The 10,472-nt window shown below is 43.7% G+C and overlaps 1 protein-coding gene across 1 annotated transcript in view; it reads right to left on the reverse strand.

Moving 5' to 3' along the window:
- The window catches only part of LDLRAD3 (low density lipoprotein receptor class A domain containing 3), a 279,936-nt gene extending 269,535 nt beyond the window's left edge, over nt 1-10,401 (reverse strand). Inside the window, exon 1 of the mRNA XM_021083187.1 lies at nt 10,377-10,401. The gene's annotated coding sequence lies outside the window, so the exon portion shown is untranslated. The remainder of the gene's footprint in view (nt 1-10,376) is intronic.

Here is a 10,472-nt window from a genome sequence, read left to right on the forward strand (position 1 = left end):
TGTGAAGTCACTAAGCTTTGAGGTAACTGTTACACAGTAATAGATGACTGATACAAAAACCTTGCTGGAGACACTGAATCTGTAAACCTTCAATGCCATTGAATCTCACCCAGTTAGCCTGAGGAAGGCCATAGGAGAGAATTATCAGCATTCAGGTGTCTGTATCAGACATTGTACAGTTATGATCCACTTGTCTTCACAATCGTCTGAGTTACATATTATGATCCCTTTTGCACAGATGGGGAACCTGAGGTGCAGAGAATTTAAGTGACTGTCCCGAAATAACCCATGAACTAAGATGTGAAGCCAGATCCTTTTAATTTCAGAGGATTCCCACACTACCATGCTGAACCTCACTGCCTTCTATGCCAGAAACAACTCCCGATCCATAAAACTCAGCATGCATTTGCAGCTTGAAAGATAATGGGCTCTCTGGGTTTGGGGCTAGAAAAGTAAAGATAAAGATGCTCAGCACATCAAATAGAGAGTGATTTATTATGTAATACAATTCAACTCCCAGAAAACTTTTCTGGATGTATCTAATTATAATAGTCCCCACCCCTAAAAAATGCTGAGTGTGAGAGTTCTCTGGGCTAGAAATTAAAGTCATCCCAGAGCTGCCAAACGTACAGATATATTTTTAAATTGTCAGACTAATCTACAGAAAAATACTGCTGGGAACCAAGAGAGTTCTTATAATTCATGTTTAATATAGTCACTAGCTTGAGGAAGAGAGATCTGCTGACATTTATTAATGAAAAATTTGTGCCATCTGAAAGGATGAAAAGTGTACCCCTCGTTTTTAAAAAACATGCAGATTGTTATTTATTTTAATGCCTCAGTTTTACTGCCTCTTGAATGAAGTTGTCTACACCCTTAAAAAGGTTATTTTTCATTTGTGACCAGTCCTGGAACCAAGGAACAATTATATGAAAAAAGAATTTAACCCGAAATTTATCAATAGGGCCATGTAGCCCGTTTTCATCACAGGCACATTTTTTTTTCTTTCTCAGTTGGAAAGGGGGGAAAAAGTAGATTCATTAAATGCATAAACCTCCTCTTGGTCTATCAATTCTAGAGGGAAAACTTTCACTGAATTGTTTAGATGTGCAGTGTGCAATAGAGTAGCCTCTAGCTACGCGTGTTACATAAGTGCTTGGAATGTGGCTATTCTGATAGACGCTGAGTTTAAAACCCAACTGGATTTCAAGGACGGTACCAAAAAAAATAATGTGAAAATCTCAATAATATGTACACTGACCATACGCTGAAATACAGTATTCAGATATATAGGTTTAAATAAAAACATTAAAATTAACTCCACTGGTTTCTTTCTGTTTTTTTAATGTGGAAAATTTGAAATTTCATATGTCAACCTGCCTTTGGGGGCCACAACATATTTCTTTTGAAGGCCACTGATACAGATGATATTTTACTTGGTGAAGGAACACAGGACCCATCAGATTTCCTTGTGCCATTGCCGAATGCAAATCCACTTGAAGATCACTGCCTTAAGAATTTTTTCCTCCCAGTTTCTCCACCTGAGTAATTCTGCCTCCAACCCTTCTTAAACTTATATTCTAGTCATCCAAGTCAACTGAAATAAAGGTGACTTTAATGTCATAATTTCAATGCACCAGAGGATCCAGAAGAAGGGAGGGGGTAAATAAAGAAGAAACCGGCTTTTTAAAACACTGTGACCATTTGATGCTTGAGTTCTGAATAAGTTCTCCATTTTCAACACTGAATAAGTTCTCCATTTTCAGTAAGGGAATTTATACAGTAATTAACAAACACCCTGAAAGTGATAGGAGATACTCACTCAGGGACAAACACGAGAACGTGTTTCCAGCAGGACTGGGTCTGATGCCCTCCCCTAAGCAACAAACCCTCTTTCCTAGGCCAACAGGTAAGCAGGAGACACTAATATGAGCACTCAAAAAAAGCATCTGGAAGGTAAATAGATTTACATGTTTAATCTGACATTATTGGAACATTTTTCCTGCACCGTGAAAACTCTGCTTTAATAATTAAGTTGTTTTCCTCAGAGCACCTCAGCCTACTTATAAACACCTCTTCATTTCAAGTTAGATTCCTTGGGCTTGATTGATTTTAATGTTTAAAAGCCTAAATTCGGGCATTGTTTGATTGTCTAATCCATGGCTGATGCCCTGTGGGTTTGTAGTTCAGCTCTGGGCAGGGGGTAGAGAAGAGGGGTTTTTGTTGTCATTGGGTTTTGTTTTGCTTTTTGCAGTTTTTAGTAAATTCCTACACCCACGGTGGAAGGGAAGGAACAAAAGGGACAGGGAAGGGAAATTTCTGACAGTTTTCAGGACCCTTCAGTATGCACGTAATGAAAACCCGGTAGAATTATCAGTAGTGTGCGCTTCTGTTAGGCATTGATCACAGCTCTTTAAAACTATCTAGCACCCTCCACCTTGTCGTTCAAGCCAGAAATCCGGTGATAAATCTAGAGTCCTCACTTTCTTTCACTTCCCAACACGATCAGTCACCAACATTTGTAGCTTCAAACTTTCTTAATGTCTCTTGAATCACATTCACCCTTCCTTCCTACCCCTCCCTCCTTTCAGATGCCCGAGCACCTCTGCCGGAGTTGCTTCAACCCTCTTCTAACTGGCCTTCCCAGGTCTTGCCTCTCTGCTACTCAATCTGCTTAAAACCTCCATGGCTCCCTACTGTCCACAGGACAAGTTCAGACTTCTCAACGGAGTATATTCTTCATGAGCTGCCCTGAGGCTGACCATCATGGGGTAGGGGGTGTAAAGAGAGACCAAAATGGACAGCAGATTTGGGGCATGTTAAGGCATTTAGTCATTATCTTTTGAGCAATAGGAAGTCAAAACGGTCAGTTTTAAGTAGGGTCATACATGAGCAGATTTGCATAGTGTTTGAAAGCAAGGGTTCTAGAATCAAATTTTTTTCTTTTTTTTTTTTTGTCTTTTTGCCATTTCTTGGACTGCTCCCGCAACACATGGAGGTCCCAGGCTAGGGGTCGAATCGGAGTTGTAGCCACTGGCCTACCCCAGAGCCACAGCAACACAGGATCCGAGCCACGTCTGCAACCTACACCACAGCTCACAGCAACGCAGGATCTTCAACCCACTGAGCAAGGCCAGGGATCAAACCCACAACCTTATGGTTCCTAGTCGGATTCGTTAACCACTGAGCCATGACGGGAACTCCTAGAATCAAATTTAAGTCAAAGTCTGACGCACCACTTAGCTGTATGTCCTTGGGCAAGTTACTTAACCTTTCTGAGTTGGTTTCTTTTTCTTTCTTTTTTTTTTTTTTTTGTCTTTTTGTCTTTTTCTTTTAGGGCCGCACCTGCGGCATATGGAGGTTCTAGGCTAGGGGTCGAAGGGAGCTACAGCTGCTGGCCTACACCACAGTCACAGCAACGCTAGATCCAAGCCTCATCTGTGACCTACATCACAGCTCACAGCAACACCAGATCCTTAACCCACTGAGCAAGGCCAGGGATCGAACCCACGACCTCATGGTTTCTAGTGGGATTCATTTCCACTGCGCCACAACAGGAACTCCTGGTTTCTTTGACTATGAAAGGGAAGTTAAGACCCCTATAAGATAGGCGCTATTGTGATATCTAATTGAGGTATTGATATCTCACTGAGGTAGTGCCCAGCATTACTATCCAGCACATAGTAAGCACCCAACTAATCATAACTAATATTACCATGAATAACTTAATCTTCCTATGCTTCTTCTAAGAAGCTCTCTATGAGCCCTCAAGACTAAGTTAAGCCTCATTCCCATGTGCTCCTGTAACACCTTGTATTTATTCCTGTTTGTAGGATTTATGAGTCTGTACTATGGCTGCCCATTCATGTGTCATTTTCCGCACCAAACCACAGCTCCCAAAGGCTGGGCATTCTGGTAAGACTTCCTTTGATATTTACTAGATGAACGAATACCTTAGATGGCTTTCTACTTTGATTTACACAACTCTCTTTTGGCCTATCTTTATTTCCACCTTGCAGCTGAGGAAACAGAGACTCAGAGAAGCCAAGGCAGAAGCCCACAATTCCACAGTCAATGAGCCTCGGAGCTGCAACTTGCCTCTGGTCTCGCACCTCACCACAAGCAGCCAGGAGGAGAAGCTTAGAGCAGGAACACCCTCTAAAATGACCTTCCCAGAGCTGATGGCTGTCCTCACTCAACTTCATGAAATGGCAAAGTGAAGGAATAAAACATTTCAGCTGAAACAACAACAAAGAGCCAGAAATCAACCCTAATCCTACCAGAAGCAATAATTCCAGGAAACAGAACTACAAACTCAAAAGGCAACATACTCCAGGATACACATAATAAAATCACCTTGGCAATGCCTGTGCCCTCATGGCCAAGCCAGAGAGGGATTGAATTTAAAAGAGAACTAGAAGGAGGACTTTTGCCCACACGAACCCATCCGAAGAACTGCGCCAACCCACCCGCAAGGTTCAGCTCCCTGCCACATAGCCATGAGGCTGATCATGGCGAAACGCCAGGATAATTACAATGAAAATTTCCAAAGGGGAAAGATCAGGCCGTGGTAATGCTAGAAGCTGTCCACGTAGGCCAGTTGGCTTAAATCCTCAGCACTGAGCCAATGAAGCCAAAGTGGAGGTCGATACTGTTGCAGGCCAGTTGGCTTTGCCCTGATAGGAGAAAAAAAAAAATTCTATGGTCACTGGCTAGAATCTTCATCCCACTCAGTTGTCCTGCCAATGGTGGTGTCGGGGATCAAAAAGGGCTTGGGTGAAAGAGTCTGGAGAACCTGACGGCAACCTCGACCACCAGGGCTGAGATCCAGGCAGCACATGCCAATACAGACAGCCCACCGTTGGCACGAAGACACTGAGTCCCCTGAGCGCCCCCCCCAACCCCACGTCACCCCGGCTGCCCAGCTCCTCCCCAAGCGGCAAGAAAGGAAGAGAAGTGCAGGTTCCAATACTGGGGAAGCAGTCTGATTTCAAAGGATTTGCTAAAGGTGCAACTGGAGGATGAGGCGGCATTGATCAGTTTGTACATTTTTCGATTTAAATAAAATTTCAAATGAGAAAAAAAAAAAAAGTTTCAACGTGTATCCTGAATTTGAGTTCCAAAACTAGTCTGCCCAGGAATGGAAAAGCTTTTGCATAAAAATAATAAGAGCAAATATTTACTGAGAGTTTTCCTAGTTGAGATTCCCCTGAGTAGAGCTTGCGATAAGGACTTAGACCAGGCAGTTTAGTGGGAGGGGACACCAGGAAGCAGCAGCAAGGGGGTGTAGATGGAGGAAGGACAGGGGACAGAAGTCAGTACGTGGTGCATTTGGTGAACGCCATGAGCAGCTGAGGCTCAATCCTAGTGTGTGCCCTCTGGGACCGTGAAGACCACACCGCACCCTCTGGATCAGAGAATGGACTCCCATCCCACTGGTGAGCGTTAACCCTCTGAGCTTTCCAGGTCTTCCATTTTGGAAAAGTCCCTGAACAAGCAAAGCTGAGGGACTCGGCGATGCTGGAGGTGGGACCCGGCCGGAGGGTGTGGGAGGCTGCCAGCTATAGCCATGGCCCACATGCCACGGGGGCCAAGTGAGGAAGCTTCCGAAATGGCAGGTAGCTGACATTCCACAGTTAGAGTCTAGTCTCTTCCTCATTTTCAGAAGAAGAAACTGAGACACAGGAAAGCTCAAGTCGCTTATGAAAGGTCACAGAGCTAGGATGCAAACCTGCCTTATCCAACTCCTGAGTCAGAGCATTTAAACTCGTGAAAGTACTGCCTTCAACAGGACTCCAGAAAAGCCAAAAAGAAAAAAAAAAAAAAAAAAAAAGCCACCATTTGGGGAGGGAGAAAGCAGAGATTTTATCTTCACACTCCCTTCTTTTTATGGAAACAGGGAGATAGCCAATCTGGCCATAGATTTAAAGAAAACTCTTTAAAATGTCTTCTAATGACTTAAGAAGACAGAACTACACAAATTCCCTGCTCCCAATACTCAAATATACTATACATTTAAAAGTACACATGCTGCTCATTATTCCAGCAGAAGCCCAATGATATTGAGACTACTGATGCCCTAAGCCACTGCTCTAGGAAGGCTGAGGACCAATTATTTAGTGTAATTCTTTACACTGCTTATGATTCTTCTGGGTGTGGATTTTTTTTTTTTTTTTTTTTTTTTTTTTTTTTTGCCTTTTCTAGGGCCATACCTGTGGCATATGGAGGTTCCCAGGCTAGGGGTCTAATCAGAGCTGTAGACATTGGCCTATGCCACAGCCACAGCAACGCCAGATCCAAGCCGCATCTTCGACCTACACCACAGCTCATGGTAATACTGAATCCTTAACCCACTGAGCAAGGCCAGGGATCGAACCTGCAACCTCATGGTTCCTAGTCCGATTCGTTAACCACTGAGCCACGATGGGAACTCCAAGGCGTGGATTTTTTCTTTTAAAGAGGTCAGAAACATTGCTTTCTTGGAAACAAAGCAAAAATGTTTTGGGTAAAGTTATAGACAGATAACATTTAGAGAACGAAGCAGAGCTGATACAGCCATGTCTACTTAGTGTCAGAGTAAGTGAGAAATAAAATTCAGGACGAATCTATTAACAAGCCCCTCCATCCTGCTGGGAATGTGGGGTAATGATATGCATGTGATGTGCAGCCGTTTGCAGAACTAAGCAAACCCAGAGACCAGGACATTGAGAACCTGTCACGTTCCAAGTAAACGGTCTCCAGGGAGGCGAGGGGAAGCTTTTTACACAGACAATGACGGCGGCTAGCAGGACACAGTTCTCTCAGGAAACCTCTTCTGGCTCTATCTCACCAGAGTCACGCCCTGTGCTCGCTATCAATTTGATTTCATTGGAAGGTTCTGTGATTGACTTTGGAGCTTCTGAGCCATGATTGAGACCCAGTTGGTTGCTCTCATTCTCAGCCCTCAGGGAGAGTCCAAGTTTTCTCAAACTTGATGTCTCTTTTCTCAAAGAGATGGCAATGGGGCGGCTGACACACATCCTGTGGAGATGTTGTGCCTCGCTTGGTAATTACAATTAGGGAGTCACTATCCATACTCTTCCACTAGCGGGAGAAAAAGAAACAGAACCATCAGAAAATGCTTGAAAGTTCTAAGACATGCAAAGAGGAAAAGCTCTGAAGGTAATTGTTTCCACTATGTGGCACCAGGCAAGACATCACACACTCTCAGTCCCGAGGGCAAGTACCATTTGATAAAGCCCAGTCCAGACAGACAAAAGGTAATTTACAAGTTCCTGACCAGAGACTTTGAGAAATTAAAAGGATTCTGATCTGCAAAATCTCACCCATATCCAACATGTCTCGTGACCACTTTTCTTTTCTCCCAGTTTCCTTACACCACACAGTCGAGCACCCTCTTCCTGAAATTTCCTGGAACTCCTCGTTATGATCATTTGTTCAGAACACAGTCACTCCCTTCCCCCTATTGTGGGGAAGGAGACTTCCCGCCCGCTGATGTTGGCCTGGGCCACATGACTTGCTTTGGCCAGTAGGATACTAACAGGTATAACAGGTGCACAGGCCTTAAATTTGCCTGTGGGTTTTGGCATGATGACCTCGTTTCTCTGGTGATCTCACATGAGAACACACCCTGGGCTATTTTCTCCTCATTCCATACAGGCCCCAGGTCAAGCACAGGTGGGGCAGACCTGAACCCCTTCACAGCCCGGAACTAAGCCACAACCTAAAGCAGAACCACCCAGCTGAGCCCTGCCACCACCAGGGCTACTTGTAGCCACTACCAGATCCAGGTGCATTATTAGCCACTGGGTATTGGGTGGTCTGTCCCTGGTCAGCGTGTCTCTTTGTGCTTTTTTTCCCCTCTCATTCCTACTAATTCTAATTCACAAAAGCCCCAAAGAAAGGCAGCCCCCCTTCAGAGGAGAAGGGAAAGAAATACAGTTGAGCGAAATGAGACTCTTCATTAAAACACAGAGGGAAGAAAAAAGGCTGAAACTATTCATGTGTTGATAATTTTTGAATTGTCATGTCCATGATAATAACTACCATTTATTCGTTCTGTGACAGGCAGAACGTTAAACAGAACGTTAAAACAGTTATAAACCTGAACACATTTAATCCACACAGTATCCCAAAAAGTCCGAATAACTATCAACATTTGATGGAAAGAAAATTGATGCTTAGAGAGGTTATGTATCTTGTTAGAAGGTGCCAGACCTGGGATTAAAACTCAGGTTTAAGCAAATCCCAATAATTACTGAGCAACCTAGGAAGTGAACCAGTCTTAAAATGAAATACCATTCTTTAATGTAACAAATTGGCAAAGATTAGAAACACTCTAATACTGACTATTGGCAGGAGAAGGCATCTCACAAAATACAGGTGAAAATGTAAATTGGTGCTAACACTCTGGAAAGCAACCTGGCAATATTTATCAAGAACATGAGCATTTGCATACCCTTTGAACTGGTAATCCCACTTCTCTGATTATATTCTAAACAACTAATCGGCGATGAAGCCAAAGACTCATGTACAAGATGGTTCTTCAAGGCGTTGCTTATCACAGTGAAACACTGGAATCAACTGAAATGTGAAATGGTTGCGGCGTGGTTAAATAGTTGGTATTGCTACAGGATGGAACCATATGCAGCCATTAAATATCATATTTTCATGATGTGGGAATAAGTTTGTGCTACGGTCTGAAGGTTTGTGTCACTTCAAAATTCAAAAGTTGAAATCCTAATCCCCCAAGGTGAAGGTATTAGGAGGTGAGGGTCTTTGGGAGGTGATTAGGTCATGAGGGTGGAGCTCTCATGGATGGGATTAGTGCCTTTATAAAGAGGCCCCAAGAGAGCTCCCTTGCACCTTCCCGTATGTGAAGGCACGACAAAAAGATGCCATCTGTGAATCAGGAACTGTGTTCTTAGCAGACCGTCAGTCTGCAGGTATACTGACCTTGAATTTCCCAGCTTCCAGAGCTGTGAGAAAGAAATTTCTGTTATTTATAAGTCACCCTGGCTCAGGTATTTTGTTATAAGCAGCCCAAATAGGGATTAAGAGTTTGCAATGCACTCTAAACGGGAAAAAATGACATAAAATTGAATACATAATGGACACACACATATACATGTGTGTGGGTGTGTGTGTGTGTGTGTGTAAGATAATACAAAAGCGAGGAGTTCCCGTCGTGGCGCAGTGGTTAACGAATCCGACTAGGAACCATGAGGTTGCGGGTTCGGTCCCTGCCCTTGCTCAGTGGGTTAACGATCCCGCGTTGCTGTGAGCTGTGGTGTAGGTTGCAGAAACGGCTCGGATCCTGCGTTGCTGTGGCTCTGGCGTAGGCCGGTGGCTACAGCTCCGATGTGACCCCTAGTCTGGGAACCTCCATGTGCCGCGGGAGCGGCCCAAGAAATAGCAACAACAACAACAACAAAAAGACAGAAAAAAGACAAAAAAAAAAAAAAAAAGATAATACAAAAGCGAGTAATCACGCATTATTACTGCATGGTGATGATCATTTTCTGCTGGATTTTTTTTTCTATTTTCTAAAAACTTTGTATATTTCTCAAATTTCATAGAATAAGCAAATATTACTTTTGTTCCTAGGAAAACATACTTAAAATGATTATTTGGAAAAACCAGCAACTATTTTTCCTATGGAACATGAGGCTTTACCTGTTCACTGATGTATGTCCAGAGTAGCATCTGGTTCCTAGTATGTGCTCAGTAAATATTTGTTGAGTGATGGGAAGGTAAACCCTGCAGCGTATGCAAATCCAGTGTGGATGCCGAGGTTCTCTCTCAGTGCAGAAACAGCCTCCCCACAAACCTCAATCACTTTAACAGGTTCAGGTGTGGAGCCATGGAGAAGACTTCAGACAAGGACCACTTACCTCTCTCTCCATGCCGTCTGGGCTTTAGCGAAGAAGATGTGACTAGCTGGAGGTGACAAAATGTTAAGAGCAGTCAGTGAGTTAAGGATCTGGTGTTGTCATTGCTATGGCTCTAGTTACAGCTGTGGCATGGGTTCAATCCCTGGCCCAGGAACTTGTGCATGCTGTGCGTGTGGCCAATAAATAAATAAGTAAATACAATGTTAGGAGCAGGATTCATCTGGAGGCTTCTTCCCTCAGAGGTCTGGCACCTGAGTTCCCATTCATGGTGTCAACTGAAGCATCTACACACACACACACACACACACACACTGTCTCCAACCAGCGTGGGCTCCCACAATGGATTCTACATGAGCAAGAAATGAACTTTTATTACACTAAATCACTAGCACTTTGGGATTTATTTCTGTCGCAGAGTCTACCTTATCCTAGACTAACGCAATGCTTTCCAAACACAGAGCTCTGTCATATTATGAGAGATACCTTCTGGTCTCTGTCAGCCTGGAGGTCAGGCTGAGGAAAGTCCTTCTGTTCCATCACAGGCGATCTGGAAAGCTGGCCTTCTGTTCAGTGTGGCAT

Source organism: Sus scrofa, chromosome 2, assembly GCF_000003025.6.
Source record: "Sus scrofa isolate TJ Tabasco breed Duroc chromosome 2, Sscrofa11.1, whole genome shotgun sequence".
In the NCBI taxonomy this organism is placed as follows: domain Eukaryota; kingdom Metazoa; phylum Chordata; class Mammalia; order Artiodactyla; family Suidae; genus Sus; species Sus scrofa.